This window comes from Anser anser, assembly GCF_964211835.1.
Source record: "Anser anser genome assembly, chromosome: 3".
Lineage (NCBI taxonomy): Eukaryota > Metazoa > Chordata > Aves > Anseriformes > Anatidae > Anser > Anser anser.
Window position 1 is genome coordinate 91,697,633 of NC_139722.1, and position 25,463 is coordinate 91,723,095.

Here is a 25,463-nt window from a genome sequence, read left to right on the forward strand (position 1 = left end):
CAAATTGCCATACAGGTCAATTCCAAGCTAAACAAAACTAAAAAGCAGAGACATTTTTCTATTTAAAGTAAAACCCAAATAATCTATTGACTGCTTTTTATGTAATCACATGTTAAGCACACCATTATACAGTAGTGGATGAACACACCTCTAATTCAGGCCATTAACAGCAAAGTAGTTCAGAGGTTCGACCAAAAATAACATTTGGCGAGGCATGCCAGAAGACTTAGAAAGCAAATGCTGTCACTGGAGCTGTGACTTGATTTTTTCACGTGTGATTAATATTCATGAGGAACAATAGTCTGAAGCTTTTGTTAAAAGAACAGTTCAAAGACTAGAAAGTTTTTTTCAAAGGAATGACAGGTTCAGGTTCTTACACATGTCAACATGAAGAAGGCTTAGCTCTTACAGTTAAGGTCAAATGAATGTGCAGCTTCACTCATGCTTTGTGATTTCTAAAGGTAAATACATGCGTTCAGAAGGGAAAACAAGGCAATAAGCTGTTAGTTGCACTTTGGTTGGAACCAGAACTTGCCAAAGATGGCTCCTGTCCTTTGTATCATTTGATTTTAACGTAAAATAAATAAATAAATAAATAATACCTATAACTATGAATGTAGCAACATTTAATTCTATAATTCAAGGATCTAGTTATGCCGATGCACTGTTCCAAGCACTGAAAATAACACGATGACAGTGTTGCTGTTTCAAGAGGGTGCAATCTAAATAGCTACACCAAAAAGGAAAAGTAAAACCTACAAACACAAGACTGAGAATGGAGGCAGAGAAAGACTTCAGCAGCGTCCAAAGCCTGCAATATAAACCAGGAAAAACACTTCTAGTTTTGAACTCTCACCTGCAAGGAGGGAGAGGAACAAAATTATAGGCTCTTAACCAGAAAGAAAAACTGATAATCATCATATAGGCATAAAATGTTGCAGGCCCTAGTAGTGTAACAAATTGCTCATCACTGGTTGCAAGAACTGCGAAGTTGGATTCTTTACTTTTTTTTTTTTTTTTTGCCTGAAGGTGAACTTATTTTCATACTGATATATGTAATTTTGTATATTCAAAACTACGTGTATATAACATAAAGTCCTCCTTCAGCTCAGACTTTGGAAAGGATTCTGAAAGAATCTGCGGAGAGGAAATCAGGTTCTGAAGAGGTTAACATAATTTAACAACATTTGAGCAGATAAACTCCTCACCCCCATCAATGACAAGCACTTCTACTGCAAATGTAATTGAAATATCCCTCAGTTTGACCACCAGTACATTTCCACCTCCAAATCAAACTGCATCTACCATGGGACAGGAGCACAGTTTCCAGACAAATAGCGTACAGATGATAAATTGTAATTCATTGCCTGTTCATTCCATCATGTCACCACTTGCAAACTTGAAACTCAATATTGTAGTGGTTCAGTATTTTGAATGTAGCTATCTAAGATTACTTACCACAAAGTAAATCTGATTATTTGCTATGTACATCACAACTGCTTCTGATTTTCAGTTTCATGGAGGCTGCTTATTTACTGGAATGTACAGTAACTTTCAGAGAGGTTTAATCCAGCCCATAATACCTAAAAGTAATTTTACTTGGCTGTGAAAGTACTACTTCAGAAACTGTTCTTCACTGAGATTCAGCTCCTTACCCTCTTGATCCCCCAAAAGCAGAAGAGGTTAATGATGCCAACTTTGCTAGCTGATCATTTTCCTTTTCTTAAAGCCTTATCTGTAATAAAGATTCATCTGCAATTACTGTCTCTGTTCTAAGCCTTGCATAGAGAATAGTTTCTAGATTTCATCTAATAAAAAGTCAACATAAAATAACTAAGCAGTCTTGGGAGCAGGGACTGGACCGGGACTCAAACTTCCCCTACTGCTTGCTAATCTACAATTATTAGACTCCATACATTGCCATAGTCAGTGGAGCACACTGTGCAAGACAGATTGATTTTCTACAGATCCATGGTTAAGGTCCATGGTTAGCAGATGCAGGAAAGGTAATGTATATTAGAACTACCTGAAGCCAAACAGAAAAGTGAGCCAGTCTCTCCTACTTCCCAGGCAACCTCACCAGCAAGCAATAATATATTAGAAAGGTAGACAGTGGCCCTCATCTGATGTTTGCGGTTTTAGTGAAAATAACTGAAAATAACTTTTCCAGGCTTTTCACTTGGAAGAGATGCAGGGCTGCAGATCTCAAATGGACAGAAGTAACTCATTTCCAGAGCAGCACAGGAGAACAGGAGGACCTCTCTCCTCAGCAGAGCTGACTAGGATATTCTTCCATGCAGTGGCCGTTCTGGACCTCGCTCAAATTTGCTCCTTTCACAGTGATTGGGTCTCCTACAGGGCACATATTGTTAACTCATTGAAGTGTTCAACTTTTAGGCTCTGAAGTCCATCCCTGGTTCCACTTTTCACAGTTCTTGGGCAAAACCCAGCTCCCGGGCTGCAGGACCAGTTCACAATGGGGATTCGATTGCCCAAACCAATGAAAACCTGCTCCTGTTCATCTGGGAAGGCATGGATACTGTTCATTCCAGTGCTGCTGCAGACTAGATGTTACAGAGGTACAAAAACAACTACATAAAGATGTGAAACAGTTTATTAACATTGAGATACCACATGACAGAAGTTGAATTGAATCATCTTCTGACCTGCAATATGCTAGCAATGCTTTATGACCTGAAAGATTTTTCTATTTATACAAGTTTATACTGTGGCCCTATAGTGTATTTTGTGCTCATACTGGTCAGGTTGTTTTTATGCTTTGGGCCTTGTATGCGCTTGCAGCAAAGAGGCAAGAAATAGGACAGGGAACAAAGGAAAAATAAAAACACAGTACTTCACAGTTATGGGGTCTATAAATGTATTTATGATGATGGAGGTGCCAAACAAGACTGTATGTGAGCTATGACATTCACCTGCTTTGTCTTGCTGGTTGAAACCTTTCTTCAGGCAAATCCAATGTAGTTAAAAGTTAACAAATTAAAGATGTAAAAGAAGTGGAGCCCCTTAATTATCTGTAGGGTTTTTGTTTTGTTTTTTTAAAACAGCTGTAGCATGCATCTCTTCCATGCTGCTTACTCTTTCCTTCCAACAAGTTAAGCATACAGAGGAGTATTTGTGAAGATAAGACACACAGGAGCAGAATCTCAGCAGGTGTAAATCTGTAATGATCCTTTCAAACCCAAGAAAGTTTTAAACTCATTTTGATGAAAAGTACCAATGAAATACAGAATTATACTGAACTCTTCAGGGTTTGGAATGTGCTCTTAAAAACTCAGTCATTGTTCTGCTGATGGCTGTTCTGCCTGAATAGGTTTTCCCGTTGGCCTCAGATACAGAGACAAGGAAGAAAGAGACCAAATTGCCTTTCCATTTAACAGCTCCTAAAGAGGTGTTGAAATAGGCAACTACATAAATAAGGAAATGAGCTGCTGCTTTTCTCTGACTGCTAGAAAAAAAAAACTTGGATTAATTCAGGCCTGACAGGGAACGAACGTCTACTGCACCTCAGAAAGAGTCTGGTGTCTGTCTAAAAACTGAAATCACCAGATGGGGTCAGCTCCCTGACAGTAAGAAGTACTTCCCACATTGGAAAGAAAAGTAACAGAAGAGACAAAGAACACAGGATTGCTGTGAGATATCTCCTCAAGCTATTGCTCTTTAAGCACATTATAATAAAAGAAAAACAAATTAATAAATGATGGGCAGTGAAATAAATGCCATGAGACTTCTGATACATTCTGAGTGCCTGCATACCAATTCAGTGTGCATTACCATCAGCCATGTAATAATCTCCCACTATTTCTTTGTCCTATAGCATCCACCAAATGTTTCAAATGAAAATCCATAGTTGTTATGGAGTGCATTATCCAAAGGAACAGTCTTTGTCCTAATTAATACCCAAATTCTGTACAAAAGTTCAGAACAGTCTTGAGTACAACTACTGTATCAAAAGATGTTTCCACTTCTTGAAATATGACATTCCAGGTCTGTGCTCACATAACATTGAAAACTTGTGTTAAACCTGCTACCTTGCAATTTTCTCAGTTTTCTCCTGCTTTTTCCATTGTGAATATGGAACACTTACTCTATTTTTTCATATTTTCCCTGTCATTTATGATTCTGTGAATGTATATCCCAGTCATTTCTTTTGCAATGTAGAGCATCTTTTTCCAAACTGAATAATGCTGTACAGTATTCAAAATGTAGGAGTGTCACAGGTATATAGCACAGAATAATAGTGTTTTCTGTTTGGTTCTCTGTTTCCTTCCCAGTCACTCTTATCTTCTTAAATCTACAAAAACTGTTATATTTTTTCCTAATTTTGTATAGGTGGACTTACCTACCTCCTCAGTCTGCTCATCCACATTTCATTTCCAGCTATCCCTGAACTTAGCTTGATGATTTCTCACCTACTTATCCAATATCAATCTATCCTTCTGCAGCTCCTCTCATACATCTTTAATTTTATTTTTAAAACATCTGAAAAATATCTGTAACATCAGCAGATGGTATCACGTTACTATCAACTTCTGTAGAGATAGTTTATGGATTTGTTGAGCACAGATCCTAACGGAAGACATTGGAAACTGCTCTTATTTGTAAAACCTTATCATTATTTAGCGTGCATAACCCATGGCTGACCAGATCACCCCTATGTTTGATGACTCCTCTTGAGTATTCAAAAATACAGCCATAAGACATGGCCTCCGTACACAAATATATGGCATTTTTTTCCAATATATCATGTTCATCCACATATGTACTGCTAGAATAGCTGTTATGACCTGTAAGGGAGGCAAATAACCATCTATCTAGATCAGCCCCATAAAACCTTTTAAAAAATGATAACGTTACATGCCCAGTTCTCAGATAATGGAACAATTTTAAATGATAAACTATACATGGCAACTAATAGTTCAGTTATCACATTCCTGAATAGGGCATTACTAAAAAGCAAACCCTGAACAGAAAAGAATCTTAAGCAGATATATCTATAGCTCTTACTTTTTGTGTGATAATCTTACATTGATCTTACCCCCCATTTACTTCCATTAAATTACTCATGGAATAAAGCACTCTTTATCCTGAATAAGAGAATCACAACCTTGTGCTTAATAGGGTTCATGTCTGTACAATACCAGGCTTATTTATGCTCTCAACTCTTTAATAGCAGAAATGGCACTTTGTGGTTTTTCTGAGCTCTGACTTTGGCCCTATTTATTTATTACCTGGAGTTTCTTTTTAGAACAAGGTAACAAGCAGGAGGTTTGTGTTTGATGCTCAAAGTCAGCAATACTTGCTTGCTCCTACTGGCAAGAAGGGAGAGTCAGAGAATCTAAAAAAAGCCCTCAACCCGAAATTGGGGGGTGGGGGGTGGGACACCTGTCAGCTTGTTTCTATCAGACTTCAACCTTATTGGGGGTCTAATCAGCCATGGCAGATTGATTAGGGTAGTAAGTTACATCTTTGTTATATGAGACAGGCTTAGTATTTCCCTAGCTAGCCTTTTGTGCCTTTGCAAACCTCTTTCTATGGAAAATAAAGTCACAGTGCAGCAACCGCAGAGTGAAAATAGTGCACGTGAGTTTGGAGGCTACTGCAGCAAGGGCCAGCATAGTGGTCTGATTACATGAAGCACCAGGAGGTGAGTGAGCAAAAAAAATGTAAGATAGCTACATGGATTCTCCATTCCTGTCCATACTTGTTTTGTAAAGGATGGTGAACAGCTGTAAGAGTGAAGGCACTAGTATCTAGTAGTGCTTCACATGGTGAGAGACTAGGATTTATTCAGCTACATGAACAGGCTGTGCCTATTAGCAACAAGAGCTGCTAGAGAAAAGTCTTGAAGCTCATGAAGGGTCCAGTACACTTACACATAAAAAGAAAATAATTTGAATGTGCTCTTTGCCATTGGAATTCTTCCTTGGTTCTACAATATTTTCAATACATGCAAATTTACAGTGCCCCCAAAATTGAGAGGAACTTACCCATGCGTCTACCTCAGTAAGAGAATTTTCCACAGCACTTTTCTTCAGAGAAGTCACATCCCAGACACTGAACTCCAGCAAATTATATTTTTCCACAAAGACATTTTAAAAGCATAAATGGTGATTTGGCAACAGTTTCCCATAAGAAGTGAATGAGATTTGGTACCCTATTTCCCTTTGCACTTTTAAATATTGTATCAAATTTCTGTCCACAAAAAGAGATAAATTAACTAAGACCTTGATGTGGTGGTTTCATCCTTATGGACAGCTAAACTCTACCATGCCATGCTCTCATTCCTCCTCCTCAAGGAAAAACTATGCTGAAAAAGGGTTCAAGGGTTGAGATAAAGACAGGGAGATCACTCATCAATTATTGTCATGGACAAAACAGACTCAGCACAGGGAAATAAATATTTATTGCCTACGACTAAGAAACCAGAGCAGCGAGAAACTAAAAGGAAACTAAAACCTCCTTCCCCCCATCCCTCCTGTCCTACATCTTCCCTTGCATGGTGCAGGGGAACAGGGGCTGTGGTCAGTCCCTGACGCTTCGTCTCTGCTGCTCCTTCACAGACACTCTCTGCCCCTGCTCCCCGTGGGGTCCCTCCCACGGGATGCCGTCCTTCACAAACTGAGCCTGCAGGGGCTGCCCACAGGCAGCAGCTCTTCAAGAACTGCTCCCCCATGGCTCCGTACCATTGGGTCCATCTCCCAGGAGCAAGCTGTTCCAGCACAGGTCCCCCACGGGCGGCAGCTCCCCCCAGACCCCCTGCTCCTGCGTGGGCACCTCTCCACGGGCTGCAGCTCCGGCCCGGGGCCTGCTCCTGCGGGGGCTCTCCATGGGCCGCAGCCTCCTCCAGGCCACATCCACCTGCTCCACCGGGGGCTCCTCCACGGGCTGCAGCGTGGAGATCTGCTCCGTGTGGGACCCATGGGCTGCAGGGGGACAGCCTGCTCCACCAGGGGCCTCTCCACAGGCCGCAGGGGAACTGCTGCTCTGTTGCCTCAAAGCTCCTCCTGCCCTCCTGCTGCACTGACCTTGGGGGGTCTGCAGGGCTGGTTCTGACTCCTCGCTCTCCCAGCTGCTGTTGTGCAGCAGTTTTCTTTTCCCTTTCTTAAATCTGCTCTCCCAGAGGCACAACCAACATCGCTCACTGGCTCAGCTATGGCCAGCAGTGGGTCCCTTTTGGAGCTGGCTCTTTCTTCCCTATGATGGGGCAGCTTCCTAGCTCTTCTCAGAGGCCACTCCTGCAGCTCCCCTGCTTCCGAAGCCTTGCCACATAAGCCCAATATACTTGATTTCTGTCTTACAGGGCTGAGTTCCAATGCAAGTGTCTAGGCAGAAGATGTAGATCAAAACTCAGAGATCTCTTCAGTTTTATGAAAATCAATAATTTACCAACACATTATTTTATACTTGTTTCTGTTACATGATTCAGCCACAGTTCTTGCCAACTTTCTTAATACAGAAAGAGTAGCTTTGTTGCACTGGAGTCAGGAAACACATCACTATATGCAATCAAAAATCCCTCATAAGGTGAGTCCCCAAGTGCTTTTCCATGAGCTGTCCAGCTTCCCCATCCAACTGTATCTGTATTTGTTGATCATTTTAGTGTTCTCAAACTACAGGTACTAGATTTGCAGGCATTGCTTTGACAGAACTAATTTCTTAAAAGTCGTAAAAAAACATTTGACACAAGGGAGTATTTGCCTTTTTATACTGAACCACACAAACAGCCTGCAGAACAAAACATGCACCATTTCCAAGCTCTAGTTTGCAAAGCAAGTAGTAGAGCCTGAAATGATGATTAGATCTTTACTGTAGCATTAGCTTATACAGAAATGTGTCCTTTAAAAACAAAATAAAACACTTTTCTCTATATAGCTTCTCAGTAACTATAAAAATAAAATAAATTAAAAACAGACAAGAAAAGCTGTGCTGTTTTATGGTCTCCCATACAAGGTGAGTTACTTATATGACTTCAGTAATAACTTAATGTCTAGTATTATCTTTGTGCTAAACAATAGCTCCTTTTCATTCCATTGTATGTTCATCCCTTTTTGCACTGCTTAACATTTTTCTCAATTCTCTATAGTTTTACCTGTCCAAAGTCAAACAATTTATACCACAAACTGCACAGAAGCAAAAGCAAACAAGTTTCTATATGCCATCTCACAAAACGGTTTTAGCCAGCGGGATTTTCTAGTAACATATAGTACAGACTAGATGCTGAGCACTTCTGCATCTTCACAGTATTTACAATTAGGAGGTTTTAATTACCTGCTTGACAAGAACATTTCCTTCTATGATTTATCAGGTGAATAAAGTGCACTTATAATTAACTTTTAAAATACACATTATAGGTGCAATTGACTGTAGCAGCCTTTTGTGATGTATTTTAGAACGGTCTCCAACAAATACAAGTATGGGCCACATGGTAGAAGATCACTAAGCAATCCTTTGGTGTAATAACCTGTGTTCTAAGACGCAAAATAACTGTTCTAAGGGAATACAGAAAGGAAGAAAGCAGCAAAATATTCATCTTGGTTATGACTCTGTTCATCCTGTTGTTTTAAGTTCTCTCATTTTCTTATTATGAAACTTTAAAGGGCATTCAAAATCCCTTCAACAGTATTTCCTAAACAATTTCAATCTTGATAGAGTGAAATCTGACCCCAACAAACCTGATCAAAATTCTCATGCATTGTAATACGTTAGCAATTCACCCACAGGACAGAGGGGACTTACACGAGCAGGAGAATGACTGGGATATTCGTCAGTTAATTTTTTAAATAATTTTTCTCCTTTTTCATCAAACATTGCTGCTCAGCTGCTATTGACCCTCCACAGACAGTAACAGTTATACTTAGTGTTGATCTGTTTGGCACGTTCTGCATCTGTGCATGTTTATCTGCAACTTATCCATCAAGTTAAGTAAGAGGGGTGTACTGGCAGATGTGCAGCGAAGTGTAGATAAGAGTAAAGGATGAGAAACTCACAAAAGTAATCAATAGCTGTTATCCTAATATCAATGCCCTTCTATAGTACCCTTTCAAAGTTGTTTGCCTGCTATGATGCATGCATATGGAGTATGCAAAAAGCACGGGAACAGTCTAGGAGTATGTCTTTAGTAATCTGCCACATGTCCAAACATTAACATGATTTGCTCACACTGCTCAGACCTGCCTCATGCAAAAGACATTGAGACTTAAATACACGAAGCTACATTTGACAAAAAATCTACAGGGAAACTAGGAGAGGAAACTTATTTCTTCCAGATTTTATTACAAGGAGAACAAAAGCATTTATTTTATTCTTTTATTTATCAGCTTTTTGACATTCAACCCCCATCAAAAACTACACTTTAGGTTAACAGTACAGATTTGTGTGTAATCAAAGCATTTCTTTCCAGAAGAACCTCCCAGGCCTTTTGAATTTTTTGTCACTGACAACTTTAACACCTCGAGCAGAAATACCATATGCTCCCATGACACAGTCATTAATTTTGGTCTGACCCCTAATTCCTTAAATACAGACCTTTAAAATTAGCATCCTGATTCTATTGTCATTTGCATTAATTTCATGATTTTTTTTCCCTCAAAGGAGATGATACTCCTGAGAGGGTTGGATTATTTCTAAAAGTTTCCATTCTATAAAATCAAAAGTTATTCAAAAATAACCAGGGTCTTCCCAAGGTTACTAAAATTCAAACTTGGCTGACCTGTATTTCTGTAGCATTCAAAATCATTGCTTTCCCTTATTTTACTCAAACACATACACAGAAACATCTTGTGAAACTGTAATGGTAGAATCAAAATAATGAACTGCTGGTGTTGGGTCAAGCATCTATTGTGTTGTGAGCTCCACATTAGCATACAAAAGCTTGTTTCAGCAATATCTTAATTTTTTCTATTCACTCCTTATTGCAATATCTGACTTGGGATAATTTGTCAGGCTTGTATTGAAATGCATCTGCCATCAGAGAGAATGCAACCAGAGTTATTTTTTTTTTTTCCAAGGAGATTGGGTAATACCTGGGTTTGGTCAAATATGTCTATGCTAAATGTTGTGTATCTGCAAGTTTCTGATGGATAAACAACCCTGCTGCACATAACATCTTCACTGCAAGGCTGTTTTCTTATTTTACTGACATTTCTACAAGGATACAGTCAAAAGGAAAGAAAAATATGATCCCTAGAGCCTTGTAGGCCACTCAGGACAGTCAAAGAAGCAACACCTTGATTTCTTTTTCCAGAAAAATGCTCCAATGCCCACAAAAGCTGCACGCCCCAGAAACTGAATATGGGATTCTTTAAGAAACCCAGTTCTAGGTATAACAAAAACAACAGCTAGCTACTACAGAGATCCTTTGGGAATTGTGAACTCAGCAGCTCAAACTGAAAAGCCAAACAGGGTTCAATAAAAACTAGCTAAACAGTATTTTTGTTTTTGGAAAGGAGAGCTTTGCAATGACAGGAGAGCCATCGCAGTGGGGCTGATCTATCAGAGCTGTGTAACAGGGGCAACAGCAGTAGTAGAGATTTTACAGGTTGCATTGGCAGAGTGGTTGGGAACAAGGACTGACGGTGCAAGGGTTGTTTTCATGGCAACAGCTTGCAGTAAATCCAAAAACTGCTGCTCAGATCTGAAGAGCTCTGACAACAGCAGATACTGATGGATTATTGTTAACCTTAATCCTAATGCACAGGTATTTAAAAAGCCTTCATGACACCTGTCCACATGATACCCTACTCTTAGTAATGCCACTAAGAAACCAGCGATACATTTCCTAAACATGAGGCAGAAATCCATTGTGAAGTGCTAACTTCTGCCTTTAGCAACTGTTCTGGGGTTGCGACTGTTTTCAAAGTCTAGAAGAGACCTTAAATACCGCCCCTCCCCCCCCCCCCCAGAAGCTTCACTACAGCAAAAACAACTTTCTTCAGCCTCAATGCAGATGTCTCTCAGCGTAATCCCAGTTCCGTAGCACTTGTGCAGATGTAAGTGGCAAGCTATTTTCTATAGCAAAGCATACAATAATGTAAGGATGAAACAGGAAAAAATAGTTAATAATGAGAAGTATTCAAGATGATCCACATGTCCTGAATATATGTGCCATTTAGAAGAGACACTTCAAGCCTGCCCTGCTGATGCTTATTAGTAAGCACAATGATGCTTTGTACTGAAATGTCACACTGAAAGTCACATCAGGTTTATACTCAGATCTCAATTTTCCACTGTAGTTTTATCTGGAGAAATTTTTACTTACTCATCTAAAAAAAAAAAAACACACCAAAAACTTTTGCTTTTAAGGTACAATACAGAGCTTGGAGTGGCAGAAGGCCCGGCTGATAGACAACTTTTGAGGGACTAACTGAAATAACATCCACAGGATTTCATTAAAATACAGATCAGAGAGAGGAAAAGAGAATCAGACTAGGAGTAAGTGGATCATAACTGCAAATGACTATCTCACTCCCCATCACATTGTCAGACATAACACCTGTGTGAATTTATGGCTGTGTTAAGGCAAAGTATAGACTTATGAGCAGTCGAAGAGATATAGGTAACCAAAGGGCAACTTGAAGTATAATGATACTTTAACCATCTCCACGGTGGGTGTTAGTTTTAAAACTTGATTTGGAGGAGCTGATGCCAGAAGACTAGAAAGAAATTTGTTAGCATGATCTCTTGACTGGCCCCAAGTTCAAGACTCGTAAGCAATATAGCCTGTACACTTCAAGAACAGCTGAACCTATCATATGGCCTGAGTCCAGTTTGCCTCAGTCAGAGGAAGGAAAGGAATAGCTTGTGCAGAGTGGTAAAACAGGTGATCCCCAAGGTTTGAACTATCAAACCATGCCTCCATTAGTCTTTTTGTGTTAAGGGTAGCTACTAACCTCAAACATGTTTATGAAGGCAACTAATTAGTACTGGAGAAGCAAAAGTAAGCATCCAGGGTCATGTTTCCCTGATTGCTTTAGAGGCTCCCAGTGAGAATGGTGAAGGAATTAGCAGGCACAGAAATGTCAGACAGAAATAACCATGCACCTAAACAGAGGAATTTACAAAACATTTTTCTACGTTAAATTTTCCTCTTTCACTTTGTTCCTTTGTGTGCTCTAGTCTTCTCCAGAATAGGAAATATCAAGACACTACAAAAAAAGCACCCTTTACAATTTATTATCATGGTGCTACATGAAGTATTACAGAATGCCAACTGTCATGACTCATTACACAGCATCTAACTCAGCTTTCTGCAATGTTCCTGAAAACTAAGGGAGATAACAGTAACTTTATAAAGCACAGCTCAGATATCATTGTTGACTTAATGTGCAGATGTCAGTCATGTGTCACTCAAGTCATCCAGTCTCTAGGGAACTAACGCTGCAGTAGTTCTTCAGCAAGCTAAAAGAAGGTCCCATTTCCCTTGCGGGCTCAGGACTCAATATCAACTAGCAGTAAAGATATCTAGTGTCTCTGATCAGCACAAGAGATCCCAGATTCATTCAGATGCTTAAGGCTTCTAAAGATAAAGAATGACCAGAACAGACTCGGGGGACCTTTCAAATTTCCTGCTTTAGGTCCTAAAATGATTAGAAAGATCCAATGTAAAGCCCTTAGAAAACTGGTCTGATCAGGTAATGCACCTACTGGAGCACCAGTAGTATGTTGAGTGGAAGATGAATTGCTGGAGAAAGCATCAGAGCATTCTGATGACATAGCTTGAAATAAAGCAATCAAGGCAAGCAAATGCTTTAGCAAGTGGAGAGCAAGAATGCAGTGCTCCTATTTGGCATTGGGTAAGAACTTTGAAACAGCCTACTTTGCTCTTCTACAGAAAACACCAGTCTGAATAAGCACACCTTGAAAATGTAGTAGTTACAATTTCAGACAAAAGAAATTTAAAAGTGTATCTATGGCAGGTACTTTCATCAATCTGGCATTAAAGTAAACCAGCAAAGCCACGCACTGAAGGTCACAGCTACTTATCTCTAGAGGCTGAGAACTTGTTTGCTGCAATAAAGGTAGTCATGGACCCTGAATATGGGTATAATTTATCCCAAAATAATTTAATGTAGCTCCTTGGGATACCCGTTTACAACAGAAACAGTAAACAGCTTGATTACTGACCAAAATTCTACTGAGGTAGTCACAGCACCATCACAGAAAAATCAGAACCTTGCTTTAAATATATAATGCACTGATGGTTGGGGACCAAATCCTACCTTTTTAGATTAGTTTGCACCCATGTTTTCTGCATTTCCTTGAGTGATGTAACTTAGATCAATGCAAATGTGACTGGGAATAGAAGTGATTTTAGAACTACTAAGATGTACATTTGTTTCCTCTTGAAGAGAATTTTCTGAAGTTACTGCGGCCTTTGTCAGACAGCATGAACTAGGATCATTCAAGCAGTTATTGCTGAAAGAAGTGTAAATATACAACAGATGTACCCGCCAACGGTCACTGCACTGCTCATGTAGCAGTGTTTTCCAGGGTTTGTCTGCTGACAGAAAGGAATGGGCACTTAACGGTAGTGTTTTTGCAGCTCTGATGGTATAAAAGGTTTGTAGTCAGTTTTTGTTTTGATTTTCTCTAGCTAGAGCTCTGGTTTAATAAAAATAAACAGCCTTTCAGAGACACGCTATTCCTTTGGCAGAGCACCTTTTAACCAAGCCATCCATTTATACCCATTTACACCCAGACTTTTGGTAGAGTGGGTCAGATATCACAGAATTGAAGGGGTTGGAAGGGACCTCGGAAGATCATCGGGTCTAACCCCCCTGCCAAAGCAGGCTCCTTAGAGCAGGCTGCCCAGGTAGACATCCAGACATGCCTTGAATATCTCCAGAAAGGGAGACTCCACAACCAAATACATATAATAAAATAAAATATGCACCATTGTTTTTCAGATGTTACCCCTGGACTTTTTCTCACTTTGTTTTGTTTTCCTCTATTTGTTTTCCTCTTAAGGTAGATACCGATCTTGTTGGATTACTTCACATTGCTTCCTTCAGCACTATACAATCTCTACAGGAAATTGTTATCCTGGATGACTGATGGTCCTGGCAAATCCCTGACTGCTCCAGTCTTCATAGAATGACTTAGGTTGGAAGGGACCTTAAAGATCATCTAAGTCCACCCCCCCGCCACAGGCAGGGATACCACCCACTAGATCAGGTTTGTCAGTGAAGTCATTTGCCTTGAACTCTTCCAGGGATAGGGCACCCACAACCTCTCTAGGCAACCTATTCCAGTACCGAACCACCCTCTGCCTGAAGAATTTCTTCCTAACATCCAATCTAAATCTCCTCTCTTTCAGAAACCATTCCCCCTTGTCCTATCATTATCTACATGATTAAAGAGTCCCTCTCCATCCTTTTTATTTTTATAAGGACACTAAGTATTGAAAGGCTGCAATAAGGTCTCCATGCAGCCTTCTCTTCTCTAGGCTGAACATCTCCAGCTCTCTCAGCATTCTTCATAGAAGAGGTGCTCCAGCCCTCTGATAATCTTTGTGGCCCTCCTCTAGACCCATTCTAACAAGTCCACATCTTCCTTGTGCTGGGGGACCCAGACCTGGATGCAGCACTCCAAATGGGGCCTCATGAGGGCTAAGTAAGGGGAGACGATCAACTCCCTCAACCTGCTGGCCGCGCCTCTCTTGATGTGGCCCAGGATGCAGTTGGCCTTCTGGGCTGCAAGCACACTGCCAGCTCATGTCAAGCTTCTCATCCACCAGAACTCCCAAATCCTTCTTCACAGGGCTGCTCTCAATGAGTTCTTCTCCCAGCCTGTACTCATGCCTGGGATTGCTCCGACCCACGTGCAGCACCCTGCCCTTGGACTTGTCGGACCTCATTAGGCTCACATGGGCCCACTTCTGTCCTGGTTCCAGTTAGGACAGAGTTAATTTTTCCTCATAGTAGCTGGTAGGGTGCTATGTTTTGGATTAGGATGAGAAGAGCGCTGATAACATGCTGATGTTTTAATTGTTGCAGAGCAGTGTTTACACCAGGCCAAGGACTTTTCAGCTTCTCGCTCTGTCCTGCCAGTGAGCAGGCTAGGGGTGCAGCAGGAGCTGGGAGGGGACAGACCCAGGACAGCTGACCCAAACTGGCCAAAGGGGTATTCCATACCATCTGACGTCATGCTAAACAATACACAGGGGTGGCTGGCCGGGGTGGGGGGGGCGGCTGCTCGGGGATAGGCTGGGCATCGGTCAGCGGGTGGTGAGCAATTGCATTGCGCATTACCTGTTTCTTACACATTATTATTATTAACACTATTATCATTATCACTATTATTATTATTATTGTTATTATTATATTCCTGTCTTAATAAACTGTCTTTATCTCAACTCACCGGCTTCACTTTCCCATTTCTCTCCCCCATCCCAGAGAGGGAGGGGGGAGGGTGAGCGAACGTCTGTGTGGTGTTTAGCTGCCGGCCGGGTTAAACCACAACAACTTCTCAACCTTATCCAGGCCCCTTTGGATGGCATCCCTTCCTTCTGTTGTATCAACTGCACCACTCAGCTTGGTGTCATCTGCAAACTTGCTGAGGGTGCACTCAATCCCATCGCCTATGTCATTGAAGACATTGAAAAACACCAGCCCCAGGACAGACCCCTGTGGGACACCGCTCATCATTGGCCTCCTCTGTGTGCATCCATCAAGCCAATTCCTTATCCACCAAATTGTCCACCCTTCAAATCCATCTCTCTCCAATTTAGAAATCAGGATGTCATGTGGGAGCATGTCAAAAGCCTTACAGAAGTCCAGGTAGATGACATGGGTCGGTCTTCCCTTGTCAACTGATGTAGTCACTCCACCACAGAAGGCCACCAGATTGGTCAGGCATGATTTGCCCTTGGCGAAGCCATGCTGGCTGTCTCAGATCACCTCCTGATATTGCATGTGCCTTAACACTGCTTCCAGAATGATCTGTTCCATGATCTTGCCAGGCACAGAGGTGAGGCTCACTGGTCTGTAGTTCTCTGGGTCTTCCTTTCTACCCTTTTTAAAAATGGGAGTGATGTTTCCCTTTTTTCAGTCACCAGGGACTTCAACTGACTGCCATGACTTTTCAAATATGATGGCAAGTGGCTTGGCAGCTATATCAGCCAGTTCCCTCAGGACCCCGGGATGGATGTCATCAGGCCCCATAGACTTGTAGCTTTTCAGTTGCACCAGGAGGTCCCAAACCTGCTCTTCACTTACAGTGGAAGGGACTCTGCTTCCCCAGTCCCTGCTTAGAGGTTCAGGGACTCGAGAGATGTGAGAAGCCTGACTGCAAGTTCAGACTGAGGCAAAGAAGTTAAGTACCTCGGCCTTCTCCATGTTACCAGTCCTCCATCTACATTTTTCAGAGGTGGTACACACCTTAGTCTTTCTTCTCTGGCCAACGTACCTGTAGAATCCCTTCTTGTTATTTTTTGCATCCCTCACCAAGTTCAGCTCCGTCAGTGCCTTGGCTTTCCTGATCCCACCCCTGCACACCCAGACAGCATTTCTGTACTCTTGCCAGGGCACACGGCCCTATTTCCACTGCCTATGCAGTTCCTTCTCTTGCTTAAGTTTGATCAGGAGGTCATTGCTCAGCCATACCGGTTTCCTGCCTTCCCTGCTGCATTTATTGCACATGAGGATGAAGAGCTCTTGCACTCTAAGAAAAATATCCTTAAAGAGTTGCCAGCTCTGATCAGATCCTCCGTCCCTAAGGACAGTGTTCCATGGGGTCTCATCCACTATTTCTTTGAACAACTAGAAGTTTGCTCTTCTGAAGTTGAGGGTCCTGACTTTGCTCTTTGCCAGGCCCACATCCCTCGAGATCACAAACTCAACCAGGGCATAGTCACTGCAACCCAGACTGCCTCCAATCTTCCCTTCTTTAATGAGGTCATCCACACTGGTGAGCACCAGGTCCAGAAACGCTTCTCCTCTGGCTGGTTTGTCTAGTACCTGGACAAGGAGTTTGTCCTCAATGTACTCCAGGAGTCTCCTGGATTGCTTACTGCCTGCCATGTAGCTTTCCCAGCAAACATCCAGGTGGTTGAATTCCCCCAGCAGGATGAGAGCCCATGAGGGCGATGCTTCTTGTAGCTGGAGCAAGAAGACTTCATCAAAAGGCTCCCCTTGTTCGGGCAGCCTGTAGTAGACCCCAACCACAAAGTGGCCTTTATTGGTCTCATGCTTAATTTTCACCCAAAGACTCTCTTGTGGCTGTTTCTCAGCAGCAACTCTTCACAATCTATCTGGAGTTATCTGCAACTGGGGGGTCTGGGAAGCTCTTTCGGGTCCTCAGGGGCTCTGTCCGTGTGTAAGCATCTGCCATGGGGGGTCGTGTCCCCTCCGTCTGGGTTTTGGTCTCGCTGCAGCAGGCAGACGCCATTTTTGCTTCAGCACCAGCCCGCTCTTCGTCACCACATGTACGGAGGGGCCGCCTCCCGCCCTTCTACGCGCCCTGCCCGCGCCAAACACCGCGCCTCAGCCTGATCGCTGGCGCTCCCTGGGGGCTGCCTCGGTATGTGAGGGGGGAACAGCCGCGGCTCCCGGCTCCGCCCCAGCCTCGCCAGCGGCTCTCGTGAGGGCTGCCTGCAGCATCCATGCAGGGAACCCCTCGGGCGTCGGCACCCCCTTCCCCACTGCAGCACACGCCAGCCCCGGAGTCCATCACCTCAGCGAGTCTGTAGCGTCTTCCTGGACACTGCAGCCTTCCCCCACACAGTTTAACATTGCTGCATAGATTTAAACTGAGTTCGGCCAAGCAGCAGGTGATTTACAGTACTGTAGATCAGCATGACAAGTGCTGTGCAGCTGGGGCAGTGGCAGAGTGCCGCAGTCCCGCGTGGCAGAGGGGACTCACCTCCAGTCAGCCGAGGTTCACTCATGGCTCACTCAGTCCCTGGTTCTCTCCAGAGGTTGTCATCGCAGAGCCATTAGGAGTCCTGGACCAACTGTGGCAAGCCCCAGCCAGCCATCAGTCAAAGATAAGTTCGCTCGCCTCTGACTGTCAGCATTTCTCCATGCTCCACTACCCAGCAGTAATGCACAGAGGAGAGCACCATTTGGGTAATGGAGTCAAAATCCCCCCGATGTTTCCACCCGTCTAATTTATTCCTAGTAAAATTACTTAAGTCATTGATCTTTTTAATTGCTATTTTCAGCAAGCAGCAACTTTTTATGCACTTTTTTCCTTTAAAGAAAAATTAACATTAAAATTTTGAATATTAAATGTTTTTTATAGGAATTGACATTGGAAACTTTAATAAATATTTCTGTGAAATAACCCTATCATTGTGATTTGGTTTTCATTGGGATTTGAGCAACAAATACATATCAAAATAAGGATGACTTTCCTAGCAGTTTTAATTATTTTTTTTTTCTCAGTGACAAAAGTGTTGTGAAAGATCTTAAGGAAATATCTTCAAAATCTGTAACAAAGCCAACATATTCAACTTCTCACTGTTTTCCAACTCTTTTGCCTACCAGTGCACATATACACTATTTTTAATGTTGATCTCCCTATTGATCAAGCACAAAAAAATGCAGAATGCCAATATACACCCCATGCATACCAAGATGTTGAAAACGGACAATGCAGTTTCCTTCAGCCCAACTGAAATTAACTGTGTAAAGAAACAAATATGGATGTGAGCTTTTAACTGTTGTAACAGGTATTTAGCAGACAGCATACTCTCCATGCATCTCTGAAACATACCATACTCTGGTGAGTTCCTGCTAGTACTGATCACTTTATTCCTCATGCCTTTCAGGGTACATACTGTTTATCTTTTATACTTGCTTTTCCAAAACAGCATAGCCTAGACATTTATGTTTGGCTAGTGGTCTACAACAGAGACCAGATTCCTTCCCAAACGCTGCTGACCAGTGAAACCTTTTCACTGTCTGTTTTTAAGGAAAATTCTTTTGAAATTTAACAACTTGTTGTCAAAGGTCATTCATCCTACCAGCACACACAATGCCATTACTTACCCTCGGGAAAGTGGATTTTAAAGGAGTTTAGCCCCACTTTTTCCTAACTCCTCCTCAGAAGGTTAGTTTTCTATTTCTAGCCATTTTGACAGGAGCACACAGTTCTTGCTATTTAAACTCTACTTAGCAGGTAATACAGTCACTCGTTTTGTAGTGAACACATACCACACCTGTGCCCTGTAGTATTAAAGTTAACACAAGACATTTCCTAAAGTGAGCACCATAGGAGAGCTCTGGAGCTCTCCACAGACTGAATTCCCTGCTCCTACACAAAAAGACTGTTTTCACCTAGTAAACTTTATGCTTTCCTCTTTCCAGCTGGTTCCCAATTCCACACCTAAATCTACAGAACAGATGCACTTGTCAAGGTACATATTGACCATCATAACCTAAACAGCTTTTTCATACCTGCAATAGGTGTGGCTCTGAAGTGCATTCTAAGGCAAGGCAGCTAATTGGTGAAGCACCAAGCCACTGTGGAACAGTTTTGTGAATTGTCTGATGGATATCTGATGTGTGGAATAAAAGTGCTCAATGCATAAGACTGGAAAGTCAAGCTGTAGGAGGTAAGAATGTACTCAGTTCTTTGATTGTTCCTAGTAGATAATTCTGCTGTCCAGAGACATGGATGTTATCATGCCCCGGGACCAAGTCAACTAATGCATTTTACCAAGAAGAAATGCATTTTACCTAAAAGAACATGCAATAACATCAATGCAACTGCTTGAGATGCACAGGAACAGACAGAATAGAATCTAGTGGCAAGGATAATTGTTCTAGCTGAGCAAATGGACACTTGGTTAAAATACTGCAAGGAAAGTGAAAGAAAGGCTACAGTAAGGCTTTATCTACAGCAACAGGAAATAGAACAATCTGAACAGCTTTTTTTTTTGAGGGAGGAAGGCAGGAAAAGAGATAGCAAAAGTGAATCTGATGTTTAAAAACAATTATATTGTCAAAATCTGTATTCACCTGAAGTGAAATGCAACATATTTGGATGAGTTGCATAAAATCAACATAGAAGAAAAACTGAAGTGGCACCCTGTTACAGTACAGGAGGAGCTAGCATAAAGTAGAATATTCAGACAAAAAAGTGCTTTATTTTATTTATTTTTGCCACAACATATATATATAGAAGCTGAGAATTTCTGCCTTAAGCTATCAAGAAGACCTTGAGCTTGACACATTTCTGGGAAGGATTAGGGTCCCAAGTACAGGCAACTCCCCACCTATTGATATAGTTCATTATATCTATATAGAGATACTATGTTAGGGTATATAGATCCATAGCATGGAACAGTCTTCAGATATACATTTGAATTTGTCAGCGTGAGTTCTAGAATAATATAAGGCTTCATCCCTCAGAATATCAGGCTTAGAAACCACTCATTTAGAGGAAAGGATATTTTCTAACTGCCTATGTTGGTCTTGCCAGTATAATGCATTAACTAAATTGAATGTGTTGAGTTTTCACTAAACCAAAGAACTCCAAATGGTGTGTGGAACAGGGAATTGGAGAAGTCTGATTATTTTTAAAGACGTTCTGCACAAGTTTTTAGTTGAAATCTGCTTCCCACCGAGTAAAAAGAGGCAAGTCTTTGATCAGGTTTATTTAAAGTCCTCAAGGTCTAAACTTTGAAATTAAAAGAATGCGAAATTTCACCATTGTAAGTACTTAATATTTAAAGAAAATAACAATATGAACCATGTTAACTGTAATAGTGAAGAACCACCTGCATTCTTTCCCTATCATACTGGTAAGACAAAATCCCATGGACAGTGAAGACAAAACTCTCTAGTCCAATTAAGGGAGGCTATTCCATATTAACAAAGTAGTGTTGACCATGCCCTTCTGAAAGCCCCTATTGAACATAAACTAGTAAGGTTTCTACAATCTTTCATCCATTTTACAATACTTAGTAAAAACAAGTTTTGTTTTAGATTGCCACTGGACAGAGGAAGAAAAATTTCTACAAAAAGGATACCTTCTGGTAGACACTCAAGTCCTTTAAGTGTCTCTGATATATTGCAACTTACCACAGAGATTTTAACTGAGTTCATTTTTATCATCTTTGGTCAATTTGTGTCAAGAAATATTGCAAAACTGCTTCCTACAGGTACTAAATAGGCACACAGTGATTTCCAGACCTAGAAAAAAAATTCCTTGACAGGCAGAAGAGATTACTTAGTACCAACTGCCAAGCTTCAGAAAGTTCATCTTTGCAAGGAATGTGTACACATCTGCTGTTGAATATTCCACGAGGGATAGCATTACATTTCCTTGGCACACCATCTCCTCCACTGGCACACTCAAGCAGCATCAGATGTTATTGTCTGTACCATATCAGCTCTGTATAAAAATGGACATCTTTTGCCCTGTCACATCAGCAACTTCCCTTTCCACTGAAATCTCAGAGTGCTTGCCAGTATTCCAGGTTTGCAATTTCTTCCCTCTTCTTCCTCTCCTACGTAAGCAGAATGCTTTTCAAGTCTCTTTTCAGATGAATTTTGTTCCATTTCAAATGAACAATCTTTTAATGGAATAATCAGAGGCTGTATTTTGCATAACAATAGTCTCTCTCGATATGCCAAGCATGCACAAAAGATTAGATACTGGAAGCACCATTACCTACCGTACCACTGTGTACACACAACTATGTTCCTCCTCAAGCTGCCAGTGCTACCCTTGTCCTGACACTTAGCCAAACCCTAAAACATTAAATTGAATAGCACTCATAATACCTGCTAGTGATTGATGTGTCACTGGCAACTGACAAATTCACAAGACAACAGTAATGTGTAATTTGTCATTAATGGACCCAGCTTGATATCATTCACGGCCAGTTTAAGAAACTTAACTCAGAACCAATTCATTCACACAAATGTGACAATCAAGAAAATCACTCTCTCCAGCACTAAGGAAAGAATAAAAAAGATGAATATGAATTCCTATGGGAATATAGGGTTGGCATAAAGTACTCAGCTCTGGAGAATAAAAACCTGTTTATTCACTGAAAAGCTATCACAGAGGGGAGGCGATTTCTCCAAAACTGCAGTTATTTGACATGCCTCAACAATAAACTGGAGAAAATGTTTTCAGAACAGAGAAGCTCTTCTCTCCCCACCACCTCCCCCCAGCGATGCTGTTAAAGGTAATTATCAATTCTTGTCTTGATAGTGTCTTAGGTTCTTCCTCCATCCTGAAGAAAAATAGCATAATACATACCATACAGAATTATAAGCAGAAATCTCAAGACAGACGTGCTTAGTTAATACCACAGTGAGGTACCTGAAGGAGAAATACTCATTTCTGCATATCACACTTGGGACACAACTCTGACAAGGGATAACCTGTCAGAACTGTTCCTTCAGAGAAAGGATATTTGTCAGAGATATTTTAAATTAAGACCATGTGATACAAACAAGCCACCCAGCACTGCTAAATTCCTCCCATTAGAAGTATGCATGTGCACTTACTAACTTACACTTATTTCCCTCCAAACACCACTACGTATGTTTAGGATAGCAAGTTCAGAGAAAGAAAACGACTAAGTTATAATTTTGGGACTTTTAGACATCATTAATTACAAAAGGGTTGTCTATGATTAGTGAAAACAACCACTGAGTAACACATCCTATTCCTGAGTGGCCTGTCCAGTAGCAAGCCATATCTTGTAGTGTGACTGTAATAGTGGTAATATTGCACATGTAAACATGTTTGAGAAGTACAAGATGCATGTGGTCATTCATTTTACTCAATACAGGGGAACAGCAATGGAGACGTTATAGGAAGTTTGACTAGAGGTGATTAAATACAACTATATCTGAAATACTGACTAAAACTGCACGTCTGCTTTGGAGGCATCAATCCCCCATGTGCTTTAGGTCAGGACACAAGACAGGAAAGCAATAAAACATGATTCACAAATAGATCCTAATTACTAAGTTCCAAGTTGCAGGCAAATGCTGAGTGTGGTTAAAAAAAATCCCACTTTAAATGTTTGTTAAACATGGAAGTACAGGTTGACAACATGGATGCTACTGTACACAATCCTAAATCTGGAAAACAATGTTGAATTAATTCAAAGAACCCACTGCTGCAATGTTTCTTTAAGAAGCACAGGTAAAAAGCAGAAGGAAGGAGATGGGAAAACACTTCAGTTTAAACAATATGCAATACCAGGCTTCAGGCATGAGTGTTGAGAGATCATTCTTTAAATAGCTGACAGTTAACAGTAAGAACAAGAAAACCAAAGACAGCAAATACACAACTTTGTGTGTCATCAGATCTTATAAGGTACCAATTTATAAGTATTCCAGTATCTATGAAAGTGTTTGTTCCTTCCTTTGCTTCATGAATTCTAAAACTTGTCTCATGATTCATCTGCAAGTTCCTACCTGCAATTCACAGTTTACTTTTCACTTCAATCTCTTGTTAATCACTCAGGCAACAGAGCTAACATAACCAACAGGCAAAGTAAAATATCTAACAACCAAAGTAGTCCAAAAATATTCATCCAAAGTCTTCCATATATAAAAATCTACATGTAGGTTATCTGTCAATGTATTGACATGAACCAGTAGTAAATTGGGAACTAACCAAAAACAGAAATCCACCTGCAGTGAATGTGGTTTAAAACTAGTAGTTCAACTTGTGCTCCATAGGGCAATGATAAAGTGCACTAAATGCCTAACCCCGTCTCTTAATTTAATCCTCTGTCATTTATCTCAGTTTTCATGGTCATCAGTTCCAAAGATGAACATGCTTTCCCATATTGAAAAATGGCCATCAGTTTATCCATATCTGTGACCTAGAAAGTTTATATTTAACATGTATAAGATGTTTTTAAGGATTACATTCTAATCATGCTCAGGAGAGGCAGCTATTAAGTGGAAGTCTCAAACTTCTCTTGACTGCAAGTTACCCTCAAAATTACATTCAATGGTCTTGAAGTGAGTGCTATAAGGGACTGGGAAGCAGGATTTCCAGGTTCTGCTCCTGACTTTACTCCATAATCTTGTGCAATTTCATTAAGACAAAAAGAAAAAAACAAAGTTCTACTAAAAGACAAATGAAAACCCCATAGCCAGTGGTGTGGTGTTAGTGCGACTAATGGAAATACTGTATATGTAGTGCCTTTACCACTTTTTTTTTTTACAGTTGTCTTGTTTTTCTAGTATTGAGGCTTTTAACCCTCTAGGAATCAGTTCCGTGCTTTCTCTGAAGAAAAAAATATTACCTCTACAAATATTCCTATTCCTAAAAATCACAAGCTTTCTGGCAACACAAAATTCCAGTTTCAACTACTAACAGCCCTTACCTGCTTGCCATTGCCTTCCATGCATACTAGGTTTCTCACTGAAAGCGTAGGGGGTAGGGCTGTGGTGTAAGTTACTCTTTCAGAGATAAGGATAATATTTTGTCCTTACTTATATGAAAAGTGACAATAAGGTAGAAACATGGACATACTGTAAGTAACCACAACTCTTTTTTCACACTTGTAAGCATCTCTACCAAAAGCTCAACAAGCATTACTAAAAATGCAGCAGACAGCAGGGAACGTGTTTTTTTTGGAGACAAGAAATGGGACACAAGCAAATTCCTGTCAATATTTCAGCATCAGAACTGGAAAGTGGTATTCTGTTATTGTTAGGTCCCAGTAGAGACAGTTCACCACCTCCCATCATCCTTGACTTGTTGGGCTTCAACCAAAACTAGTAAGGAATAAGTGTTTTTCAGTAACCTGCTTGAGCTTCTATCTTCAATATCATGCATTTCTCACCCACAGCCTTGTAATTTCCTTTGGCACACCCTGTCTCGGAGGTTTAGCAATTCCAGCTGAGAGATGGTTCTTTTAAATACTTTTAGGTGTTTTTTCATGAAGAAACATGTCTAGATCTGAATACTTCCTTCTCTTGGCCATTTCACCTCCACTTGGTGATGAGGCTTAGGAAATAGGATGTTTTTTCACAGGAGTCTGGGAACAGATACTCAGATTTTTAAAAATTTTTTATTTTTTTTTATTTTTTTAACAGACCTCTATATCCCCAGCACTACTTAGAAATCAAGAGAACTGGCAAAAACAATAAATATAGGCAGTGCAAGGAGGTAAGCGCACGAAAAATGGATTCTTCTAGTGCATAAAGAAGAATTCTGTGTAACAGCTAAGGAGCTAGAGGTGGCTTTAGGTTACTTTTTCAATTCCTCAGTCTCTGGCTAGTATAGGAACAGGCATTTTTCCAAAGCAGATTAAAGTAGCCATACATAACCCCATGCTAAATTTTTGCTTGAGTTCAGCAGTCATGTAAGTAATTGCTGACTACACTCTAAACATGAGCCAAAAGACTTCTAATCTGGATCCAAGTCTCCCTGGAAGCTTAGAGGTACTTAGATCCAGCTTTCTGGGTCACATCCAATTTTGAACTCTTTTGTTTATCTTGTACAAGCTATTA

General features: G+C 40.9%; 1 protein-coding gene across 21 annotated transcripts in view; it reads right to left on the reverse strand.

Annotated features, from left to right (window-relative positions):
- The window catches only part of LRFN2 (leucine rich repeat and fibronectin type III domain containing 2), a 227,500-nt gene that overhangs the window by 185,795 nt on the left and 16,242 nt on the right, over positions 1-25,463 (reverse strand). Inside the window, exon 3 of one of the 21 annotated variants that reach the window (XR_014581803.1) lies at positions 55-2,591. The exons of 14 other annotated variants lie outside the window; for them this stretch is intronic. The gene's annotated coding sequence lies outside the window, so the exon portion shown is untranslated. 6 more of the 21 variants (XR_014581804.1, XR_014581805.1, XR_014581806.1 and 3 more) reach the window with 6 other exon arrangements.